The 24,167-nt window shown below is 57.5% G+C and overlaps 1 protein-coding gene across 5 annotated transcripts in view; it reads right to left on the minus strand.

The window, feature by feature from the left end:
* ELFN2 (extracellular leucine rich repeat and fibronectin type III domain containing 2) overlaps positions 1–23,204 on the minus strand; it is a 71,927-nt gene extending 48,723 nt beyond the window's left edge. For 2 of the 5 annotated variants that reach the window (XM_005206878.4, XM_005206872.4), the window contains exons 1-2: positions 23,002–23,204; positions 14,155–14,302 (exon numbers count right to left, since the gene is read on the minus strand). The gene's annotated coding sequence lies outside the window, so the exon portion shown is untranslated. Of the gene's footprint in view, positions 1–12,159; positions 12,279–14,154; positions 14,303–16,115; positions 16,257–22,573; positions 22,971–23,001 lie in introns of those variants that run through there. The other 3 variants (XM_059887004.1, XM_059887003.1, XM_005206874.5) reach the window with 3 other exon arrangements.
* Positions 23,205–24,167: the final 963 nt, after the last annotated feature.

Consider the following 24,167-nt stretch of genomic DNA (forward strand, 5'->3'; position numbering starts at 1 on the left):
TTTGAAGACCTGGCTTGTCCCACCCTCCAGCCAGCATCAACTAGCAAGATCCAGGAAGCAGGGCCAACACTGAAAGGGACAGCCCCTGAGGCACCAGCTACAACTGCCTCCCCGGTCCCCTACCCCTGCTGGCCTTGATTTTCCCATCTGCAGTGTGACGGGACACAGTGAGCCCGTCCTAGAGAGCAGAGAGGTAAGGCTGGGAGCCTCAATAACTCAACAGTGTGGCCGTGATCACCATCCTCAACTTCCCCAAGAAGAAGGTGGGACCACTGTCCCCTGTGTTCCTCACAACCCCTCTCACAGGGCACCCCCTGGCCCGCAGCCAGCAGAGGCACAGAAGCAACAAGTGGTTAGCACAGCGTGGTATTAATACCATGCTGGGGGCTTTTCATACTCACTAGGTGGATGCTGTTATGCCCGTTTTCCAGACAAGTGGAAGCACAGAGAAGCTAAATAACTTGCTCAGGGTCACCCAGGAAGAGACAGTGCAGAGTAGACTGGTGGACAGACCAACAGAGAAAAGATGGAGAACACACCCCTGGCTGTTGGTGTCCGGTCAGCAAGATGCAGGCTTAGAGGATGCCAGGAAGGTTGGGATGGAGGAGGCAGAGCTGAGTCAGAACCTGTGGCCAGGGTAGGGGGCCCCATAGCTGCTGCCAGCTGTAGCTCTAACAGCTCCCGACCTTGGACACCTGCTGCTGCAGTCCACATGCCCACTGCTAGTCTCAATGGTATCACCAGTTCAGACCACTTTCATTCTACCTTTCTTACCAGTCTCTCAAATCCATTCCAGGGTACCCTTCCCCAGGTAGGTCGAGTCATAGCGTGGTTCCCAGTGATTCAGGACCTTGCCCAAGCTCCCACCAAGCCAAGAGTGACCGAGTGGGGACGTGAACCCAGCTCTTCGATACACCTATCCTCTCCCTCCTCGAGTCTCCAAGGGCACAAGGCCACCAGCTGCTGCTGGGGAAGAGGGTGGGGCCAGGGCCTTGAGGGGCGGGGCCGAGAGAGCCAGGGGCGGGGCCTAGGAGGTAGGGGCAGGCCGGAGAGAGAAGACTGGATCCCAGTTACCTTGGCAACAGAACTAATTAATTCCAACTCTGGTTCCATCTGTGCCTTGGCTGGATGGGTGGTTTGGGCTCGCGGGTGTTTATTTTGAAGGAAGGGGAGAGAAGTGGGAGGAGCTGGGAGGCTGTGGTCTCGGGGGCTAGTAGGGGCTGACACCCCCACAACGCTCACATATAGCATCTCCACCCCCAACAGGAAGAGACAGGTTCCGGCCTCCAGAGACAATCTCAGACCTCCTCCCAGGGAGGTAGCGCTCATCCTAGCCCAAACACAGCTGGCTCATAGGGCAGACAGCAGTGCCTGCTGTATGCACACACGTGCACACACACACGGACACAGATTGGGGAGAACACAGGCTCCACAGCAAGAGACGTGGGTTCAGATGCCAGCTTAGCTTTCTGAGTCTCAGCTTCCCCATCTGCAAAATGGGCAACACTGCTCCCTGCAAAGGGCTCTTAGAATTAGAAGGATGTCCCCAGTGCAGGGGAGAGAATGTTCTTCTGAGGGTGATCCTGGCCATCAAATTGCTTACCCAGTTTGTAGGAAGTGCTACCCAGTAGCACTTCTGAGAAACTGGAATGAAGCCAGGAGACAAGATAGGAGAGGGAGAGGGAGCCCAGAGGCAGGAGCCCTGTGGCTGCGCCAAGTCCAGCAGGTCTCAAAAGCTAGGCTAAGGAACCTAGACTTAAGCCCAGGACAACAGGAAACCAGTGACATGCTAGAGAGCCCAGGCCAACAGAAGAGTGCAGGATGAATTGGGGAAAATGAGAGTTGGCCTTTGAGGAGGCTGCTGTGATAGTCTAGACTCATGATGGTGACTCAATGCAGATAAAGGTAGCAGGGAGGACAGGCAATGGGATAATCGGAGCGCAGGACTTGGTGACCGACAGGCTGGGAGGCCAGGGGTGAAGTTCAGAGACGACTTCCAGGTCCAGGTGGCTAGCTGAAGTGGCTGGCTGAATGCTGGCAATGCCCACACTGGAATAGGGAACTTCAGAGAAGGAGCTAACGGGCCAGAAGGCAGGAGGAGAGAGGAAGAGCCTGCATCGGACAAGCTGAGCTTTGGGGGCCAGAGGGACACCCCAAAAGACATGTCCAGTCAGCAGGTAGCCACATCCATTGCCCAACAGCCAGAGGCAGGGCACAGAGAAGGATGAGACCTGGGCATCCCCTGTACACGGCTGTTAAGAGGCACCAGGGAAGCAGAGGGATCGCCCAGAGACCAGGCAGGCAGGATCAGCCCTCAGGGATGGACACAGGTGGGAGCTGACACTCATGCTTGGGAGCCTGCCACACGGCTGCACCAGGACCCAGACTAACCAGGTTCAAATCCCAGACCCTTCCCCTCACCATCTGTGAGAGCCTGGGCAAGTCATTTCACCTCTCTGAGCCTCAACTTCCCCATCTGTAAAATGGAAATAAAAGTAATACCTACCCCATAGGATATTATGAGGAGGGCCATCGCCCTGGACCCTTAGGCTGAGCCCCAGAGACACAGGCTCTCTAGGAACCAGCCCTTTCAGGGAGGGTAGAGACCACTGACCTTTGCTGAGCACCTGCCAGGCACAGGGCACCTAACAGGGGTTTTAGATCACACACAGCCACAATCAAGGAGGAAGGGCCTGGAGTCAGATGGCACCTGGCTAAATCCTGGGTCCCCTACTTACTAACTGGGACCAGGAGAGGCCCCTCGCCTCCCTGGACTTTGGCTTTTGAGACTGTGAAATAGGGTAATTCGGTTGTCTGCCATGGTTCCTGGGATCACTGTGAGCATGGAATGTGAAAACATGTAAAGCATTTGTCACCTGCCTGGCACCCAGAAAGCACTACATAAATCATCACTTAGTTGTCATCAATCGGAGAAGGCAATTGCTCCCTATTCCAGTACTCTTGCCTGGAAACTCCCATGGACGGAGGAGCCTGGTAGGCTGCAGTCCATGGGGTCGCGAAGAGTTGGACAGGACTGAGCGACTTCACTTTCACTTTTTCACTTTCCTGCATTGGAGAAGGAAATGGCAACCCACTCCAGTGTTCTTGCCTGGAGAATCCCAGGGATGGGGGAGCCTGGTGGGTTGCCGTCTATGGGATCACACAGAGTCGGACACGACTGAAGCGACTTAGCTTAGTTGTCATCAATACAGCTGCTGTTACTGCTCTTCCCCACAACCCAAGAAGGTAGATGGACTGGCCCCCATCTAACTGAGAAGGACAAAGGCCTCACCCACCATAGTGTCCAGGACCTGGACCAGCCACCAACTGGTCAGAGGATCCTCTCTCCCCCAGCCCAGGGCAGGGCCACATGAGACCGCCTGGGTATGAACCCTGCCCTGGCTGCTCCGAGCTGTGTGACCTTAGATTAGTCACCTCACCTCCCTGAGCCTTAGATTCTGAGCCTGAAGAAATGAGGGTCCCCTACCTGCACAGTCATCTGAGGATAGAGCAAGGAAATACACAAAAGGCATCTAGCCGAGGGAATGTACTCAGTAGGTGCTCAATAAAAGCAGCAGTTATGATTAATTTTTGGATGTGAAGACCTGAAGGAAGGAATGAATATAGACGAACTCTGACAGAGGGGGTCCCAGGTGTGATGCCCTCCCAGGGCCATGCAACCACCAGGGGGTTGCAGCCTGGGCACCCACCCACAGGCACACCCGCCCTGGCATTCCTCCACCAGGCCACCCCAGTCCACCGTGCCCGCCAGCCACACCCACCCCCACCCCTGCCACCCCTGCAGCAAGCACATAGCCACGCGTGCTCCCACCCAGCCCCGTGACCAACCCCGCAGTCCCTCCCCCTCCCCCGCTCTGCATCTGCTCAATTAGGGAAACTGGGGAGTGAAGAAAACAAAGACTTAATTTCTGAGCTAATCAGCCTGCCTCATACTAATTACCATCCTCCCGGGCATTAGGGCAGACTTCCTGGGGGAGGCAGAGGGGGAGTCTGGTCCCCAGGAATGACACCCCTTCCCCCAAAGCCTAAGACAGCTCAGTGTTGGGGTGCAGGGACAAGAAGACTTGGGCAGGTGGGCCTTCAAGGTGGGGTTGGAAGAAGGGGACCCAGAGAATTCACTGGGTTCACAGCAGGGAATGTACCTTGGGCGGGGGGTGTGACTTGGACAGATCACACCCTCCCAGGGCCCCCTTCCAGGACCCCTGCCCCTTCCTGGGACAGCCTCAGGCTGTGGGGGAGGCCCCAGAGCAGGTGCCTCAGTAGGTGTCCAGCCCACGGCCTTGGCAGAGAGATGGACAGATGGACACTTTAAAGCTGAAAAGCTAGAAAATTGAGCAATGATCAGCGTGAAGCTTTTGAATCATGGCATAGAGTATGTGTGCATTTTGGAGTGTGTGTGTGTGTGTGTGTGTGTGTTGCATCTGTTTACGAATGCACAGAGGGCTCAGGATGGGAGCCAGGAGGCCTGGCTGCAGTTACCAGCTTGGCCCTGGGCAACTCTCCGCCGCCCGCTGAAATTCAGACTCTCCCAGGAGACAGTGCTGGAGGGATCACTCCTAAGGTCGCTTATTCCTCAACCATTGCTTACTGAGCATCTACTGCGTATGCACCACTGTGCTAGGGATACAGGCTCAGCTGTGAACAGACCTACAAGGTCCCTGTGCTCAGGGCTCCCGTTGTGGTGGACGAGCCGGGAAGAGCCACAGAGTGCAGGCTGGAGAAAAATCCCCTACAGAGCATAGACCCTGCAGAAGGTGAACCAGTGTGGCCAAGACAGGGCTACTGTAGGAAGGGTTGCTGCTGCATTCCTTAGAAAAGGCCCTGCTCAGCAATGACTTCAGATAATCTGAACTGTCTGTGGGTCCCAGTACAAATCCCTTCTCTGTTCTGGGCCTCAGTTTCCCACTTGCAACAACGAGGGAGCAGGACCAGAGGGTGTCCAGGGTTCACCCCAGCCCTCACAGGAGAGGACGCTCCATTGTGTCTCCACGGTGGGTGTGTCTGTGTGTGTCCCAGCCCCCGAGGGCCGGCTGCACCAGGTGGGAGGTGCCCCCAGTGATGACAGGGACTGGCGGTCCATCCCCTCAGACCCATCCTCTCCTAATCCCAGGCTCCCAAGGGCACACACTCCCCTCTCCTGGCACAGGGCACCCCTGAAGCTACCTCCCTCTCAGCCTGTCAAGGCGCCATCACAGCTGCCACCACGTGCTGAGTACCCCCCACACCGCATTGCACCAAATTCTAACAGCCCTGCCAAGTAGATACTGTTACCCTGTTTTACATATGGGGCAACTGAGGCTCGGCTAGGGCAAGTGCCTTACTCAGTAAATGATACACTAGACACTCAAATCTGGCCTGATCCCAAGCTGCCACAACTACTGGGTGCCAAGACCACCTTCCTGGACCACTGTCAATGCTCAGACCAGGGGACCAGGCTGGCCTAGGAGCCAGTTCAATCACTGCCCTCTACAGACTACCGAGGGCATGCAACACAGCAAAGCGGTTGGGACAGCCCCGGAAGCCGGATGGCCCAGGCTCAAATCCCAGTCGCACCACTGACTCCCTGTGTGACCATAGGCAGAATCCTTAACCTCTTGGGGCCTTGATTTCCCCATTTGTAAAATGGGGATAATGGTATTTTGCTGGATTGTTGTGAGATTTTAATTTTTATAAAGTTCTTCAAACAGTGCCTGCACAAGGTAAATGTTATACGTGTGTCTGTGTGCTCACTCAGTCCTGTCCGACTCTTTGCAGTCCCATGGACTGTAGCCCACCAAGCCCCTCTGTCAAGGAGATTTCTGAGGCAAGAATACTGGGGTGGGTTGCCATATCCTCCTCCAGGGGATTTTCCCAACCCAGGGATCAAACCTGCTTCTCTTCTGTCTCCTGCATAAGAACCTGCAAACGAGTTATTTACCACTAGTGCTACCTGGGAAGCTCCAAATGTTATATGGATATTGTTAAATAAAAGGCATAAATGACTCGCTTTGATTCCACGGGCAGCCTGAGAATTGGTTCCCACTGAGGGTCGGGGAACAGCCAACACTCAAACCCTGGGCCCAGCTGTCTCCTGACAGCACTGAGGTGTCTCCAGCTCAGTCAAGAGAACAAAGAAGTTCTGGGACTGACCAGACTCAGGTCCCTGGGGGTGAGAGTGCAGCCTGGGGGTCAAGCCTCTAGACCCTGTACCCACCTCCTGAATCTCCTCCTCCTGGGGGCTGGGACTCACCCACCTGCCCTTCCCCCAGCTCCAGAAGGCTTCGGGCACTCTTGTGACTACTCAGGGGACCTGGGCAGCCAGGTCATAAAGCAGCTTCCCTTGGTCCTGGGACCCAGCAGGTGGGGATGGCAAGGGGTGGCTTGGTCCCCAGCACGGCTACAGCCATCTTGATCTGGGCATCCTGCTCTAGGGACAGCCAGGGACTTCCTGGCTTGGGACCCCTACACCCCACTGCTCCCCAGGCTCTGGTGGGCCCTGCAGGAAGGAAACCCATTCAGAATGGGGGTCCTGCCTAAAACCCTCAGCCCACAGTGGAGCACAGCCAGCCACACTCAGCCCTGGCAGCAGACCCTCACAAACGAGGGCATAGGGAAGCCGGCTGTCACAGGGCAGCCGGCTGGGTGAGAGAGGTGCGGATTTGAAGTCATGCACTATTACTGAAAGTGGAAAAACTGTAATTGACCCAGTCACCCATAACATGGACAGCCGTGTGAGGGGACCCCAGGCCAAGGTGGATCGGGATGGGTCCCGCTGTGCCCGAGGGGAGATGCCTGGAGCGCGCAGTCACGGCCTCCTGAGTAGAGACAGCAAGTCGAACCCCATGGGCAAAACGCTGGTGTTCAAGTATCTATAGGTACCCAGAAATATGGGCAAGGCCCCCAGTGATGTGGGGGCAGCAGCTGTCCCAGAGCACGTGTCAGGCCCCTAGTTAGAAAGAGGGTGCACACACTCACGTGCCCTTTTACATGTACACACTCCAACACATTGCAAACACACGAAAACACTCCGGGTGCATGTGCTCACACCCACGCACGCCTGGCTCTAGTGCATCCATCTCTCTCAGGTGGCTGAGGGAAGGATACGAAGGCTGCCCCAAACAGACAGGGAAGGTCAGGCTGTTGGGGGTTGGTGCAGGCCAGACGGTGGGCAGATGCTGACAGAGGAGACAGAGGCCGAGCTAAGAAAGCTCAGCCCAGGCCCTGGGTGACCCTGTTCCACCTGCAGCCATTTCAGCCTGACCCAGAGGTGCCGTGGAAAATGAAAGTGCCCAAGCTAGAAGTTGCCAGACCACGTTCTACCTTCAAGCCCGGCCACTCAGGGCAGGGTGACCCTGGGCCAGTACCTCTGTGGTCATCAGCCTGCCCATGGATGCAGGTGTTCGTGCAGATCCTCTAGTTGGAAACCTCCAGAGTTCTAGGGTCCTGATTTCCCATCAAATCCCACCTCCCCATTGTCCCCAGGGCCCTCAGCATCTGCAGCTGCCTTAGAGACCCAGATGGTCTCCCTTAAGCTCCTTCCCGAGTCCAGGACAGAATTTCTGGGTCAGATGCCATCTCAACCAAGATGGAAGTTCCATCTCCAAAGCCCCTCACCTGCCAGCAACTTCAGCACCAAATCAGTAAGCAGAAGAGGAGGAGGAGGAGGATGGGAGGCAGTAGGTATCAACAGCATCGGCACAGGACTGGATGGGTGCTGCCTTTTAATCCTCATAAAAGCCTTTGATCCCATTTTACAGATGGAGACACTAAGGTTCAGAAAATGATCCACCCAGAGCCAGGCAGCCAGCAAGCGGATGAATGAGCCAGGATGGAACCCATGCTGCCTACTCCAAAACTCATTATCTCTTTCCACAGCATCTTGCTCCGCAGGCACTGGGGAGAGTGGGAGGAGCTACAGTGGCAGACACCCCCACATTTCCTGCCCTGGCATCCCAGGCTTTGGGATTCCACAAGCCACCGCCTGTCCTCAACAGCCTGAAAGGTTGTGGCTGGAACGGCTGTGAAGCCCTTGCCTGCCTGCTCCCAGGAAACCCAAGAAGCAGAGTTAGCATTTATTGAGTACTCACTGTATGCCAGGCACAGGGCTAAGCACTTTATAGCATCAACCTTATGAGGTGGTTACTATATTTATTTCCATTCTATAGGTGAGAATACTGAGGCACTTATGGGGAGAATCGGGGGAGACCCAAAACCTGAACCCACATGCAGGACCACTGTGTCACCCCTCTTTACAGCCCCAGGAGTTTCTCTGTTCTGATCTGCTGTCCCTAGGCCAGAACCCCAGAGTGTCTGGCAAATGCAAGAAAGGCCTTGCTCCCCCAGGCTCTGCTGAGCTCCAGGGGCCCTGAGCCACCAAGGCCTGGGGTACCTGCTCTGTTCTGCCAACCCTTTTCTGTGGTCTGTCTCCTGCTAGGATGCTTAGGGTCCTCGGCTGGCCCCAACTCTACCCTCGAGGTCCAGAAAGAGTGAAGGACCAGGCAGAGTCACACAGCAAGTCAGAGGCAAGAAGGAGCCCTGTCTCCACCTAAGAGCTCAGCCTAGACTCTGCCCTCCCTCTTATGCCTGCAAAGATCGAAGCTGGGTTAGCAGAGCTGTGACCACGGGTGGAGGCAGAAGGTGGGGGAATGGGCTTTTGGCAGCTTCTGGAACTCTTCTCTCAACTCCCAACAGCCCTGTGGGCCTACTCTGTGCTTCTCCCTCCAGCCCCATTTCATTCCATCCCCTCCAGGAGCCCGGCAATGTCCCCATTTCACAGACAAGCAAACTGAGACTCAGGCACACATGACCACTCAGAATCAGGACCTAACCCACCAGGCCTTGCTTCCAACCACAAAACAGGCCCTCTTGTAGGCCCCGCCTTGAATCCAACCCCTTCTCAGTCCTCAGGGACCGCCTCTTCCAGGAAGTCTTCCCAGAATTCAGGGAGACTCTACTCATTTGGACCGTCCTCTCTTCCTGCACTCAGAAAGCAGATGGTTCCAGAAACACCCACAGTGCTTCCACCCTCAGACTGGGGCTGTGTCTCCCTCAGACAAGGGTCCTGGTGGCTTGGCCTCTCCCCACCTCCCCTAAGACCTGAGGCTCCCAGAGGACAGGGCCACCACACTCTCCTTCCTTCAGACCAGGAGTCATGAGAGTGAGACTCCCAACCCCTCCTTCTGCACCTCCATCCACAGAGCCCCCGGCCCAAGGCTCTGCCCCAAGCAGGACCTCAGACCATGCCCACGCCCCCTCCTCTCACTCCCTCCTGGCACTCGTTCAGGCCTGGCCCGTACCAGGCAGGCTACCCCCTCCCCTGTCTTGTCCATGAATCCCACCTCTGTTGGGTACCACAGACCCCCCTTTCTCCTCCCCAAACAAATGGGGTCTTGAGTGAGACACTGGGATAACCACACACAAGGCTAGATCTATTCTCGGGGTGAGTGAGGCTGCCAGCACTCGGTGGGGGGGAGTTGGGTTGGTGGGAGCGGTCTGCCCATCCACAACCCCTTGAGGTCCAGCCTCTGGAATCAGGGCCACTCTAAGCTCCCATCCTGGAGGGCTGATACCAACAGCCCTCCCCAGGGAACCCCAGAGCAGACCCACCCTGGACACTTTCATCACTCTCTCCCCTCCTCCAACACAGAGGAGACAGAAGCCTCCGAGCCTAGGTTCAAATCCCTGCTCTTGCCCTCTGGAAGACTTCCCCAAGCCTGAGTCTGGGCATTCGGAAAATGCGTATAACAAACCTGCTCTGCAGAGGCTGCTGCGACTGTGAAAGGGGATACATACAGGAATGGCCCGGCGCATAGTAGGTGCTCAATTAAAACCTCTCTCCTCTCTGATCTTCTCTCTCATTTTCTGAGGGCAGTAGGGGTGGAGTGGGACCAGAGAGACCAGGCTGCTAGGGCAGAAAATGGCCTGTCCCAACACAGAAAAAGTCCTCTGTTCGGAACTCAAAACCTCAAAGTCCTCAGGGCTGGCAATGGGGCCTCTGGGGACTGGAGTGATTCAGCAGATGCTGTTTTCCCACCCTAGGGAGGGGACCGTGGAGGCAAGTCTGCAAACCAAAGCTCAAAGCCCACTGCCTCCCAGAAGCCAGCTGAGATCAGCCAAAATAGTATCCCCATTTTATGGACAAGTAAACTGAGACACAGAGTGATTAATTTGCCTAAGGCCACACAGCTAGCAGGCAGCTGAACTGATTTCTTTTGACAATTCTGGCTGCTACTAAAATATTTTCCTTCCGGCAGGAGACGTCCCTACTTAAAGGCCTTTCTGTGATTCTGCCTCTGTGTTCGGAGTAAAGTCTAAACTCTATAGCCTAAAAAATGCAAAGCTCCCCACAGCAAGGAGGTGTGGTATAGCAGGAAAAGGACTTGACCTGGAATCAGCCCAATCTGGGGTCAAGTGCCAGGTCGTCCACCTACTTTCGGTTGTGTGTCCATGGGCAACTACCAACCTTCCCTAGAGCCACTTTCCTCGTGTGTAAAATGGGGATGATGAGATGGACCCTCCAGGGTAGCCGGCAGGTTACGCATCCATGCTGTCATCATGTATTGATTGAACATCTACTGTGTGCCAGGCCCCATTCAAGGCCCTAAGGACAGAGCAGGGAACAAGACAGAAAAAGCTCCCACCTTCATGGAGCTGATACTCTGCCACAGTAGGAGGGTGGATAGTAAGTGCTCAGTAGCTCAGTCATATCAGACTCTGTGACCCTTTGGACGGTAGCCTGCCAGGCTCCTCTATCCATGGGATTTTTCAAGCAAGAATACTGGAGTGGGTTGCCATGCCTTCCTTCAGGGGGTCTTCCAGACCCAGGGATTGAACTCACATCTCCTGCGTCTCCTGCACTGCAGGAGGATTCTTTATCGCTGAGCCATTGGAGGAGCCCCAAGGATAATAAACAAGCAAATAAACAAAATAGCATAAGCTGCATTAGGGGTTATAAGGAAACAGAGAGAAAGAACCAGAACAATGAACAGAGCAGTAGGGGGTGGGGGGAGCTCCCTGAGGAGTAGACAATGAGCCAGAACAGGAGATGGCCACACCAGAAGCCTGAGGAGCAGCAATGGGCAGAGAAGGAACAGTCACTCCTGTAGAAGGAACAGCAAGTGCAAAGGCTGGGGAATTCAATGAGACCTGGAGCATGTGGGAAAATGCCTGGCACACAGCAGAAAATCGGTAGAGAGCAGATGTCAGTATTACTGCTATGAACCCTTTAAGCTTCTTGAACCTTGCTTTCTTTCTGCTTCTGGAAAATGAGATGCCATGCGGATTCAAGGGACTTCTAGATCTCTTCCATGTATCCGAACTCATTTAACAGAACCCTTGTTCCATTATTATTCCTCCCATCTTGCAGGTGGGGAAACTGAGGCTCCTGAGATCCCACAGCCCATAAAGGGCAACATTAGGATATGAACCTGGGTCTTGTAACCCTCAGCTCTTGCCCCTGCCGGTCTTCTGTGGTCCCACTGCACTTAGAGCACTCGGTTCCTCCTCCACCCCATCCGAAGACAGGTCTGACTGTTACAAAGTCTCCTGTGACTAACAGAGGTCTGTACCTGGTTGGGCCCACTTCTGTTATTTGGGGCCATCCAGGACCACTCTCTCCCCTCTTACCCAACTCAGCCTGAAAAGTGAAGAAGGTTGACAGGTTCTAGAAAGAGCAGCTGCCACTCCAGGAAACACTTCCCTGTATGTTTTAACTTCATTCCCCTGCCTCACATAGTCAAGGTGATCTAACGACTCTCACTATGCCCATTACACAGATGAAGAAATTGAGGTCCAGAAAGGCAGAGAAAAGTTGCCAGGCCCACCCACCTAGACAGTGGCAGAGGCAGGATCTGAACTCAGATCTCTGTCACTGGAAAGACATCCTGCTGGTCACTTCCCAGACCCCTCAGATGTCCCTCTTTGTATATCTTTTTCAGTCCCTTGCCTGGCTTGTCCTCTGGTGGTGCCAAGAAGGTTAACAGGACAGCTTTCCCCTGATACTTCCAGGGTACCACCAGCCAGGGGTGGCTGAGCTGGCTCAGAACCCCGGGCCCTGAGGAGGAAGCCAAGGGGCTGCGGTACCCCGGCACAGCTAGGGGTACAAGGCCCACATGACTAAAGTGCACGCCCAGGCCCCTGGAGCGAGCAGGCAGGGAGTACCTGACAGGGAGCACCAGACAGGGAGTCAGCCTGGAGCACCGGACAGGGAGTCAGCTTCCATCCTGACTTGACAACCAGGCCCCGCCTCCTGCTTCCTTGATGTCAGGTCAGCACCTCCGCTGCTCAAGGAGCACAGAGAAGGACAAAATGAGCCAGATCTCTGGTGAGAAGTCACCCTGTCCACCCCAGGCAAGTAAGAAAACCATTCAAAAGTCACTCTTTAAAGGCATTACGATAATGGTGGTAGCAACTACTTTCTCAGAGTCTACTGCATGCCAGGAACCAGGGCATCCCAGAAGTTATCTCAAGTGACAGCAACCCTGAGAGGCACATGCCTCATCTCCATCTTACAGAAGGGGAAACTGAGCCACAGACTCAAACAGCTATAAGCAACAGAGTCAGGATTTAAACTCTGTGCTCTTTCTTGTTGCCTCTTAGTGACATTTAAATGGAATGTGTGCTTCTGGAGAATATCTGGGGACTGAGGGAAGAGAGACAACTCTGAATGGGGTGGAGAGGCTCTGGAGGAAGGAGTTAGGCCTGAAAAGTTGGGCCTTTGGGGAGGCAGGCACCCAGGATGAACCCCAGTTCCAGGGCATCTGTTCTGTGTGACCTTGGGCGAGTCTCTTCCCCTCTCTGATACCTCAAAGGCAAGCATCAGTGCTGGGCTTCCCAGAGCTCAGCAAACACGAAGGACAGGGGCAAAGTCATCTGGGGACACACAGGGAGGACGTGTCCAGATGAGGGATGAGTGAGGCCCTGAAGAGGGAGATGGCTCAAGGAGCAGAGGCAGGAGCACTGGGCCACGAGGTGGGCAGGAGGCCTGGCAAGAGGAGGCCATGGGAGAAGGGAGGCCAGGGGTGTAGCAGGGGCCGCAGTCTGGTCTGGACAAGACAGGACGAGCAATGGGAGCGGGGAGCACAGCTCAGGCCTGCCCAGGGTGCCTCACTCCCGCCCCCAAAGAACCCTCCTTCAGCCTGTGCCAGCAACACCAAGACCAGAGCAGCAGCCCTTCCCACATCGTCCCCCCGTCTGGTCCTCCATGGAGCAGCCACCACCCCCACTCCCTCCCTGCACAAGCCTCTTCCAGAGCACCCAACACCAGCCCTCCCCTGGGGAACCCCAACTCCTGGCCCAGCCACAGCCCCTCCACATGAGGACCACCGCATCTTAGAGACAACATCTCCCTCTCCTTAGCAACCACCAACACCAAGCCCAGACAGCCAGCCTCCTCCCTCTGTCTCCTCCTCTCTCCATGGAGACCACAATGCCACAAAGGCAGCTCCCTTGCCACAGCACCCGACCTGGACAACAACTCCCTCCACATGGCCACCACCAACACAGCCACAGTGACAGTGACAGTCTTGGCCTCTCTCCTCTCAAGGGCCGCCACCAGCCCCAGCTGGGACAGCTCTTGCCAGCTTCCCTGCCTGTGGCCTCCTAGTGTGAGACTGCTCTCCTGCCTCCTTACAAGTTCAATGACACTGGATCTGGCCTGGTTCTGATGCTGCCGGCACTTCTCTGCTCCCAGCTCACTCCCAGCCCCTCAGTCTTCCCCTGTCTACATGGAAAGGCCCCCACCCGAGGCAGAAGAGGCCATGATCTCCCAGGCCATCCCCTGGAAGCCAGTCCTTCCACCCCCAGCTGGGGTACAGATGTCCCCGGCCCTGCTGGGGCTCAGCCAGGCCCAGCTCAGGCTCTCAGCTGGGCTACAGGGCAGGAGTGGGATCTCTGAGCCAGCAGGGGCTTCCTCCCCACCCTCCCCAGTGGACTGGCCCAGCCCCTCAAAGACCCACCGTTCTGCCAGCTGCCTCACAGGCCCTGTGGAAGGGAAGCTGGGGAGGAGCAGAGTGGGGGTGCCTGCAGCTGGGGGCAGGGGCGAGGGAACAGGAGGCAGAGGCCGGGCTACATCACGGGTTTTCAAGGCCAGGTCATGTGAGCCGTGATCACACACAGCTACACACTCACACACCGTGAGAAGGACCCTGTTCTTACCAGATCTCTGCAGGTGGAAGGAGCCCCTCTGACCAGTGAAGCTCTGTCCCTGGCCTGGTCTCAGGCAGGTCCCCACGGTAACAGCAGCGGCGGTGGCAGCAGTGGAGTCTCAGGTGCTGCGGCAGCTCTTCACCCAAGTCCTCTCCTTCTGTGAGGAGGAGGAGGAGGAGGCAAGGGGAGAAAGGGGAGGGAGGGAGAGGAGAGGAGTGGGGGACAGCAGGAGGGAGGGAGGAGGGAAAAATGCTGAAGTCTTGAAGGGTACACTCACTTCTTTCTTAGGTTTCCCATGGCAACCGAATATACCACAAATGAATATCAGTGTGAGAAGAGGGAGGGAAGGAGTGGAAGGAGATGGAGGCAGAGATGGAGAGAGATGGAGGCAGAGAGATGGGGTGATGAGAGCAGAGAGATGGAGACAGAAAGATGATGGGGCAAGAGACAGGGAGGGGAAGGGGCTCGAGACCCAGACGGAGGAAGGGGACTCCCAACCCTACCCCACAAGTTGCAGGGGTGAGAAGAGGGGAGGGGTGGGGGCCACAAGTCTTCTTCCAATCTCTCCATGGCCCCTGGGCAGGAGGTGCAAACAACAGATGGAGAGATTTTCTGGGAGCTGAAGGGCCCCCATTCCCACCCACCTCATCCCTTCCCATGTCCTTCACTCCTAGCTGGGCCCACAGCCTGGAGGGTCCTCCCAAGTCATGGTCCCAGCCCCACACCTCACTTCCATCACAGACACACCCAAGTGGGGATGGCCACACGCACCCCGCACTGACCTGATGCCCAGTACCCACGCACACCCCTCCAACCACACCGCCCTCTTCTTAGTCACCCCAACACTGACTGGGCCCACCCCCTTCTACAGCTGGGCCTCTTCCTCTCTGCTGCAGGGAACAAGCACCCCTCCCCTACCCCAGCACATCTCTTGTTCAGAACTTTGCGAGGACTGGCACCCACCCCTGTGGCCCCCCACCTGTGCTCTGCCAGGTGTAGTGTCTCTGCCCCGCTGCTCACACACCCTTAGAGCAACGTACCTGTCTGACCTCCACCTGCAGAGACTCACAAACCCCCGACAGACATGCCGAATCTGCCCTCCATCTGTGCGCACACGTGCACATGCATACACTCATCCCGTCCCGCGGAGGCCCCTCTCTGCCTGGCCCCACACCTCATCAGCCCAGATGGTCCTCCTGGCCCTCCCCCGCAGGCAGGGGCTCACACCTCGGCCCCCTCGACACGGCCATTCACAAACATATTGTAGACCCACCGCGTGCTGACAGCCAGCGGCAGCAATGAAACAGAAACACACACTCCGCCACCCCTCTCCCATTCGCCCTCCCCGTGATGCCTCAAATCCACCACCCCCAGCCAGAGCAGCTAAGGAAGCAGCCAGCTAGCTCCAGCTCCAGGTCCGGAGGGACGCTCTTCCCTCTAGCTACCGGGCTCACACTTGACCCTGCACCCAGTGGCCAGCAGGGATGGGACGCACCCTGCAGGGATGGGCTACACACTATAACCTCACACACACACTGGCACCCATGGGGCACACCCAGACAGCAACCAACCCCCCAGAATTTCACTCTCCCTCAGACACGTGTACACACAGACCCTGAGGTACTGGACCCAGCTGCCCACAGAACCAGACACTGGGGCGTCTGCCCTAACTTGGCGACTGGCACATGTGTCAACATACCTGAGACACTGCACAGACACAGGTCAACACACTCACAGAAACACATCGGCCCCTGCTCACTGCGGACCATACCCCATGCACACCCAAACAAACAAGCCCACAGGGGCCCCTGTAGGCACACACAGGCCAACACATACGTGCATCCCCAAGCTGGCTCACTCTGGGGGGCCACTCTGCACACGCATAGCCACGCCTGCATCCGCGCCCATCTCTCCCAGGGCAGTTCACAGAGGCGCCCCCCATCCGGCCCACACCCACTTGACCCACACACCCCATCGAAAACACGGGGCATCGGCGGGTCCTCATTTCGGCCGCCCCCTCGGCGCTGTTTCCGTGGGCGCGGGCCGGTTTATGATCGCGCACACCGCGCCGAGCCCAGAGGCCGTGAAATTGGCTTCGAGCGCCGGGAGATGCGGCTGCAAATTCTAAGCACAGGGAAGTAAGGTGGAAACCCGGCCAACGCGGCCGGGCCGGCAGCGCGGGGCTGGGGCTCCGCAGAGCGGCAGGCGGCCGGGATGGGGCCCCGCGGAGTCCCGGCTGCCGCGCTGGCGGCGGGGCGGCGGAGGCCGTATGGGCTCTCCTGCCTCCTCCGTCCTCCTCCCCCGCCCCTCCGGCTCTGGCTCCGGCCCCGCCGCCGCGCACGTGCCCAGTAGGAGGCCCGGGTACACCGCGTGGGCCAGCCTGGGACTCGCCCCCTGGGCGGAGACACCCCGCCGCCCGCCAGGCCCCGGATCTGCCTCGGCCAGCGTGCCCACCGGATGAACAGCCTCCGGCCGCCGCTACGCGACTCTGCGTCGCCGCCTCCTCCTGGACGCCTTCCTGGCTCTCCATCCTCCTCCTCCCGGCTGCTCAGTTCCGCACTCCACCCCCGCCTCTGGCCTCTGCTCACAGGCACAGCCGCAGGCTCAGCTCCACCCGCGTCCTCGCACCAAAGGCAGGGAGACGGGAGGGCATCGCTCCTTCCAAGATGCTGGGGCAGGCCCTCTCCAGCCTCACTTCCTCCCCACCCCACCGCACTTCAGTTCTTTACCAGCAGTGAGGCCTTGAACCGTGACCCACACTCTGCCTCCATCTCTCCTCTGTGCAACAGCGAGGATGCAGAGGGTCGTTCTGAGGGTTTGACGAAGGATTCCTTGAGCAGGCTTAGAACAGCAGTCAGTGAACACGAAGGTTACTAATCAGTGTTAGTCAGTATCGGCCTGGGTCTTAATGTCGTGTCACTCAAGGGAGGGCGCCTAGCTTCTCTGTGTTCAGGCCCCCTTTGGATATCGGATATGGCTTTGATGCCTACCAGGTTGTCGTGGGAGGAGTCCGGAAGATTCCCTGGAAGAGGCAGCAGCCCCCTCAGCTGCCATCCACCCCACAAACAGGGTGAATTCATCTTCTGGAAATGCACTAAAAAATGCAGGTTCCTGGGCTCCCCATCAACCCTACTGAATTCAAATCTCTGCCAGCAGGGCCTGAGGATCTGCATCTAAATAAGTACCCACAGACTCTGATCCTCTCTGACAGAAAGGATAATGCTGGATTTCTTAGCTCTGATTTTAGGGTTATTTAGGTTGTTGTGTGGTTGATCTCCAAACTTCATGTCCAGACTCATTGTCCCAAATTCCACTCCGGGCTTTCCTACCTCCAGGCCTCAGCTCACATGGTCTCCACCTGGCATGCCCCCACCCCAGAGGCCAGCTGGACCTCTTCCACAATCCTCCAGCCAAAATTAAACAAGATAATAGACAGTATTTTGCCCTGAGCCTGGCTCGTAGTGGGTATGCAATCCTGGGGACTCTGCAGTGCCCAAAGCGGAAGCCATCACCACCTCTCCAGCTCTGCTTCCAAGGCTGGCTCAGCACCAGTCCACGGTCTGCCGGGTCACAGACTAACAGGGACCGCCCGTCAAGCAAGCCCTACTGTGTGCAGGCCCCATGCCAGGCGCCTGGCAGACAATCCGGGTGTCTCGTGTCTCCTCAGGACAGGAACTCATCTCTGGGAGTTCCTGTCTGAGTCCCAGGCACACAGCAGTTATACTTGAGCGAGACATCCTTGTAATATATGTGTGTGTGTGTGTGTGTGTGTGAACTGAATACAAAATACATCAGCCCATTCTCAGTAGGTGGTAGATGAAAGAAAGTTGTTCAACAAGTACCTTTTGAGGGCCTGCTAGTCTCTGCCTGTTTGGTGCTGACACACTGTGGGAACAGGAGACCTCCCCCCAACCCACTCCAGGTAATGACAAGGGCAGGGAAGGGAGGGCGGCAGGCAGGCTGACCCCACAGCCTGTGTCTCCCCCCACATCCAAGGAGAACTGTAGGGGAAGAGAGGTGATAGAGACAGGCCAAGAAGGGAAACTGAGTCAGCCTTGAGGCAGGGCCCTTGGGAATGGCTCCCTGCTTGCCCAAGAGAGGTGCTGACCAGTGTGCGCGCACACACACAGAGACACACCCACAAAAACATGCCCTGCTCCCCTCCCAGCCCCTCTATACACTCCACTGGGAGGTATGCTGCTCCCGGGTTCTTCTCATGCTTCCTCGGGCTATCCCAGCCTGGCTCTAGAAAACAATTTCTATGCATTTCAGGGAATGAAACTACAGGCTGAAAAGAGAGAAGGATGGACACACACACACACACACACATAGCCCAAGCCCCATTCCAGGGAACCAGGAATGAATAAAGGAGACAGATGGGAAGGGGGAGGGAAATCATCTAATTGACACCTACTATGTGCCAGACACAATGCTACATGCTTGTCATTCCCTTATGTAACCAACCCGAGTTAGGAATTCAGTACCACTACCCCCACTTTACATTGAGAGACAGAACCTTCTGGAAGTGAATTCTCTTTCCTGGGACACACATCAAGGAGACAAAGAGGCAGAATGGGGGCCCTGAGTTCCTGCTCTTCGACAAGTCAGACAGGGAGAGGGAGGAGGAGTGGTCTGGGGGGCCCCAGCTGAGGCTTTGACAGCCTCAGGCCTGAGGAAGATGATAATCCTAGAGCGTCATCCCCTACATTACCTAGGGGAGCCCCTACGGAGCACCCACTGTGCAGCCAGCACTGTGCTAGGCACTGTGGGAGAATCTGGGAGCAAGGCCTGCCTTCCAGAATGTCACAGGTCAATACAAAGGGAGGGGGCGCAGGGGCTGAGACCCAGGAGCCTTACTGCCCTTCTGTCCCTGCAGCCACACCCACTGCTTCCCTACAGTAGGGTCACTGCCCCCATTTCCAGACAAGCAAAGTGAGGCCCTGAGAGGTCCCTCAGAGAGAGGGGAACCCCGAGATGCCCCAGGTCCCCTAGCAAAAGGCTTCATCAGTTAATGGTTAACAATGCAAAGAGTACACTCATGGGTCTTCCAGTCCTGGTTCTGCTGCTGTGTGGTCAGAGCTGGTCAGTAACTTCTCTGTTTCTTGTCTGGGAAATAAGGAATAATAACAACTGTACTGCAGAAGGCTTGGTGGGATTAAACGAGTACGCCTATAAAGAGCTTCCCACCAGGGCTGGCTCTCAGTACAGGCTCGATGAATATCAGCTAATATCATTATTATTATCACTATAATTATTGCTGTCAGCAGCACCGTGCAGCCAGCGCCCTTTCCCTGGCACCCCGGGTGTAAGCTTTCCCAGGTGGTTCCCCAGTCCTCAGGGGCTCTCTAGGGCCTCTCTGGGGGCTGTCTGCAGAGCTGGAGGTGGCGGGGAGGAGGGGATTCTATTATTCCAACCCTCCCAGACACCATCCCCAGTACTAGTGACAGCGCCTCTGCCCCAGGTGCTCATTGAGCCAGGAGAAGGTAAATTTAATAGGGGATTGGGCTGAGACAGCAGGAGGCAGAGGATTGAGTTAACCTGGACTATTAAAGCTTTCCCTAAAGAGGCCTGACTTGTTAAGGAGACTTGGGGTTCAAGGCAATCTGCTTCCTGGCTGTTGGGTCTGCACAGCACGCTGTCACAGCAGTTTTGGAGCGGGGGACATGGGGGTGGGGTGGCAGGATGGAGGACCTGGCTTGGGGGCACTGGAGCTGAAGTGGTGAGAGTAGCTATGATGGGTACCATCCCGACTGCCCAGGGAGGTGCCACTCTCTCCTGCTCAGCAGTAAGCCTCGGAGGCAAGCAGCCACCACCTCGGAGACAGACGGGGAGGCTGATCCCTGCGTCACACACAGCCAGGACAGAGCAGAGGTGTCACTGGAACGAGGACTGTGTCCACAGCAGGCACCTTGCCAGACCTCAGGGGACAGGGAACCAGCCTGGGGAGCAGTCTCAGAGCCCCCGATGAGCACCCCAGGCCGACCCCACTACAAAAGGCTTGGCGCTGGATGCAGCCGTTCCTATCAGTCGGGCCACCTCGGAATCTCCTGGGGCCCCAGAACAAGCAGGCACTGGACTGGAGTCAGGAGGCGTCTACTGCCGCCACTGAGCTCCTTGGCCTTGGGCTCCTCACCCTGACACTTCCCAATCCTCGCCCCACTGCAGAGAGCTCTCTGTCCCTCTGTTAAATGCAGGTGCCCTGCCAATCAAATGGGGGTCTCCCCACACCCACCAGCAGGGGAGTTCTTACTAAGGAATGAAACAATAGCTTACTTTGCCCTCTGGACCTCAGTTTGCTCATCTGTCAAATGGCCACATAATAGCCGGCCTGCCAGCCTCACAGGACTGCCATAGGATCCAAGGAGAGAAAAGAAAGCTCTTGACAAAGTTCGACTTAAAGCAAAACAGGGGAACACCTGCTCTAGGTGGGGCAGGGGGGCACAGAAGGCCAAGGGATGGGGCTCACTTCTACCATGGGCTGGACATCTGGCCCCCCAGAAGCCCACTGCCTCCTGTAATTCCCCCCTCAAGTCCCTAACCATCTCCCAGGTGACAGATGAGAACTGGAGGCCCAGAGAGATGACAAGAATGTCGATATCACAAAACACAGAGTGGCAACATGGAGTGAGAGCCAAAGGTCTCCGGCTCCCTCACTGTGGCTGTTTTCTGTTGTCATCTGCACTAACACACACACACACACACACACACACATGTTCACCCACCAGAACACACTCATCTGAGGGTCTGTGAGGCCTGACTAGGATGGGGTGGAGAAAAGGGACTGGCAGGGTCCCAGGCAGAGGGGCGAGAGGGGACATGGGTAGGCGGAGGCAGCAGAGATGTGCCACTGGGGGGGGGGGGCAGGCCTTATGGAAATGGGTCCACATCCACTCAGGAAATGGGGCTTCTTGGGAAGGACTGCTCACTCCAAAGCTCCACCCCTCTCCCCTTCTCACCTCTCAAAACACAGGGATGTGACCCCGTTGAACCACATACCCTTACGGTGACACCTCCCTCACCTGCCCACTGACATCATCCCGGTCCTTGGGGGTGACCTCTCACACCGCTGTCCCAGTGACGTCACTGGCAACCTGGAGCTGACGTCACACCCAGAGATCCTCACTGACGTCACACAAACACACTTCTCCCTGAGACCCCCCTTCAGTTACTCTGCTTCTTTCCTGCCCTGGGTTCAATGGCCCAGAGTTCCCGCTGGTGTACACAGCTCACTCAGAACAGGCATTTACAGACAGCACCTGTGTGTGTGTGTGTGTGCAGGCACAGACCTTACTCTCCCCGGACACATGTTTACACATATATGTGGACGCACATGCCCTGCTGATGGCCTAGACATGACACGTCCCACAGGTGCCCACAGGCTCTGAGAACAGGTGTGTGAGCCAGGCACACACACATAGACACATGCAAATACTCTCCCCCCAGGCCGCTCTCCAGATGAAAATGTCCCTCCTCCGTAACTAAATCTGGTAGCCTGGGGCCTGCAGCTTCCACCACATCCCTCCAGGTGCTGCCAGCACCCCCTCCTCCCCCCTTCTCTCCTCCAACAGCCTGGCCTGCTGACAGCAACAGCCGCAGCCCAGACACACACTCACACACACACACACTCTCCAGTCCAACACCTGTGTCTCGGCAAGGGGATCCAAGCGCCCTCCAAAGGCAGGCACTGGGGTGGGAGGGGTCCAGGTGGAAGGGACACAGCAGGGAGCCCAGAGCTGCAGAAAGTGCCTTCAAGTACCACGTACCACGTTTCTCCGGAGCCGAACCCAGCAAGGGTCAGCACCACCATCCCAGTCATCTCGCTTCTTGGGCACGCCTGACACACCACAATCTGGCCACCTCTGTCCTGGACACAAGCTCCCCCAGTGCACACATAGACAAACACACAGCCTTCTCCCCTCCAAATATGCTGCTGGACCACGGACAGAGAGAGTGTGTGTGTGTGTGTGCGTGTGTGTGTGTGTGCGTGTGTGTGTGTGTGTGTACAGACAGAGCAGAGTCCATCCCTGCACACAGCCTTGTGTGCGCACACAGAACACACATCCTTTCCCACGTGTACACATCATCTTACCAACCAACACACCCACCCCTTGTTGCCCCCCTCTTCTGCCAGTTGTTGGAACACACACACACACACACACACACACACACACCAAACCAGCATTGGCCTTGGCCCTGCCAGAGCTGCAGTCTGCCGATTTCTGCTGCCTCCCTGCTTGCCCCACACCAGCGCCATCAGAGGAAGGGGCAAAGCCTTCGCAAAGGTCCCCATCCCTTGGGAGCCCCCACTCCCCAATTCTGGTCCTCTTACCAAACCATCGCCCTCCTGCGGGGAAGGGGAGTAAAGCCCCACCCTAGCTCCCACCCCCCCACCTCAGCTGTCATCCCGCACAAATCAACTCCCCCTTACCAGCTAGAAGATGAATTCCTTGACCCCCGCACCACTCCCTGAAAGAGGGGTGTGAGGGCCCCCGAATGGCAACGATGCGGGCAGAGAGGCGCGCTGTTGTACTGGCTGGCACGACCGTCCACCATCAAACCTCTGCACCACCCCCCGAAACTGCTCACCTCACCGACCGTCCTTGTCCTCCCACCCCGCCTCCGTCCACCATCCCCAGCCCTGCACAGGGTGGTCCTCCCCGAGGAGGGAGGGGGGCGTCTCAAGGGGATCCCGCGACCCAGGAGGTGCCGGGGGTGGCTTTCCCCGTCTAAACCTCCCCCGGCTGAGTTCTCCTCCAAGCCCCACCCCCATGGCGGAGCGGGTGTCCTCCGGTCCCAGCGCCCACTCCCACCGTCTGGGCCGGCCGTGGGCTCTCAGATCCGAAGGAATTCACTCACCTCCGGCCCCTGCCGGGCTCCTGGCCGAGCACCGCCTCCGATCGCGGCGGCTGCGGGGCCTGCGCACGAGAGTGAGTGCGAGAGCTGGGCGATGCGCTCGGCGCCCGGCGGGCTTGGTGCGTGGCGTGTGTCTGTGGCGCGGCCGGTGTGTCTGCGAGCCGCCGCCGGGTGCGCGCAGACCCCGCCGCCCGCCTCGCGCCTCTGCCCCGCCGGGGCCCGCGCCCGGGAGGGGGTTGGAGCGCAGCGTGCGTCAGGGGCCGCGGCCGCGGGCTGTCCGCCGCCCTCGCCGCCCGCGCCCGCGCCCTCCGCAGGCCTCGCCGCAGCGAGACCCCTCCCGCCCCCTCTCCAGGCTCGATGCCGCCGCGGACACACGCACGCTCACAGACACACGCCCGCTGGGCCGGGGCCGCGCCGGGCTCCGCCGCTGCCAGCCGAGGCCCCGCAGACGACCAAGTCCCGATCACGCCCTGGCCCCCGGCCCCGCTGACCCTGCGGGGACCCGGTCCCACCGCCGGCCCCCGGCGCATTCAACAGCTGGAGGCAAACTTACGGCGGGGCGAGCCGCCCTAGGTGCGCGGCGCCCCCCAGCGCCCGCCCGAAGACACCTGCAGCCCCTGGACTTCCCCCTCCCCAGCAGTGGACCCACCGCCCCCACACCCCATCCCCAGCAGCCCGCTCCCCGATCGCTAGTCCTGTGGTCAACCCCTGGCAACTGGAGGAGTGTGGCTGCTGTGTTCCCATTTTACAGGCAAGACAACTGAGGCTTGAGGAGTGCAGGGAGTCCCCCAAGGTTAGAAGCCAGCTTGGTAGCAGAGACAGTACTACTAGACTCCAGGTCTGTCTGTCCTTGAACCAAGACTCTGAGCGGTGCTCACTACCTTTCCCCAGCCCTCGCGAAGTATGGCCAGGGGCGCATTGTGCTCTGCTGCAGCCCAGAGATGCTTCCTAAGGCTTTGGAGCCCTAGCCTCTCCCTAGCCACCCACCGTCCCCCACATAAACACAGAGGGAGGAGATGCAGGAGGAATCTCTGGCATGAGGGGCCTATAACCCCCCACCCTACACACATACACACACACACACACACTTGGGCACACAAGCACCCAGTGAGAAGATTTGGCTTATGTCCCTCCCGTGCAGAAAGAAACAGCCCCCTCCTTGGCCCCTG

Source organism: Bos taurus, chromosome 5, assembly GCF_002263795.3.
Source record: "Bos taurus isolate L1 Dominette 01449 registration number 42190680 breed Hereford chromosome 5, ARS-UCD2.0, whole genome shotgun sequence".
NCBI classification, from domain to species: Eukaryota; Metazoa; Chordata; class Mammalia; order Artiodactyla; family Bovidae; genus Bos; species Bos taurus.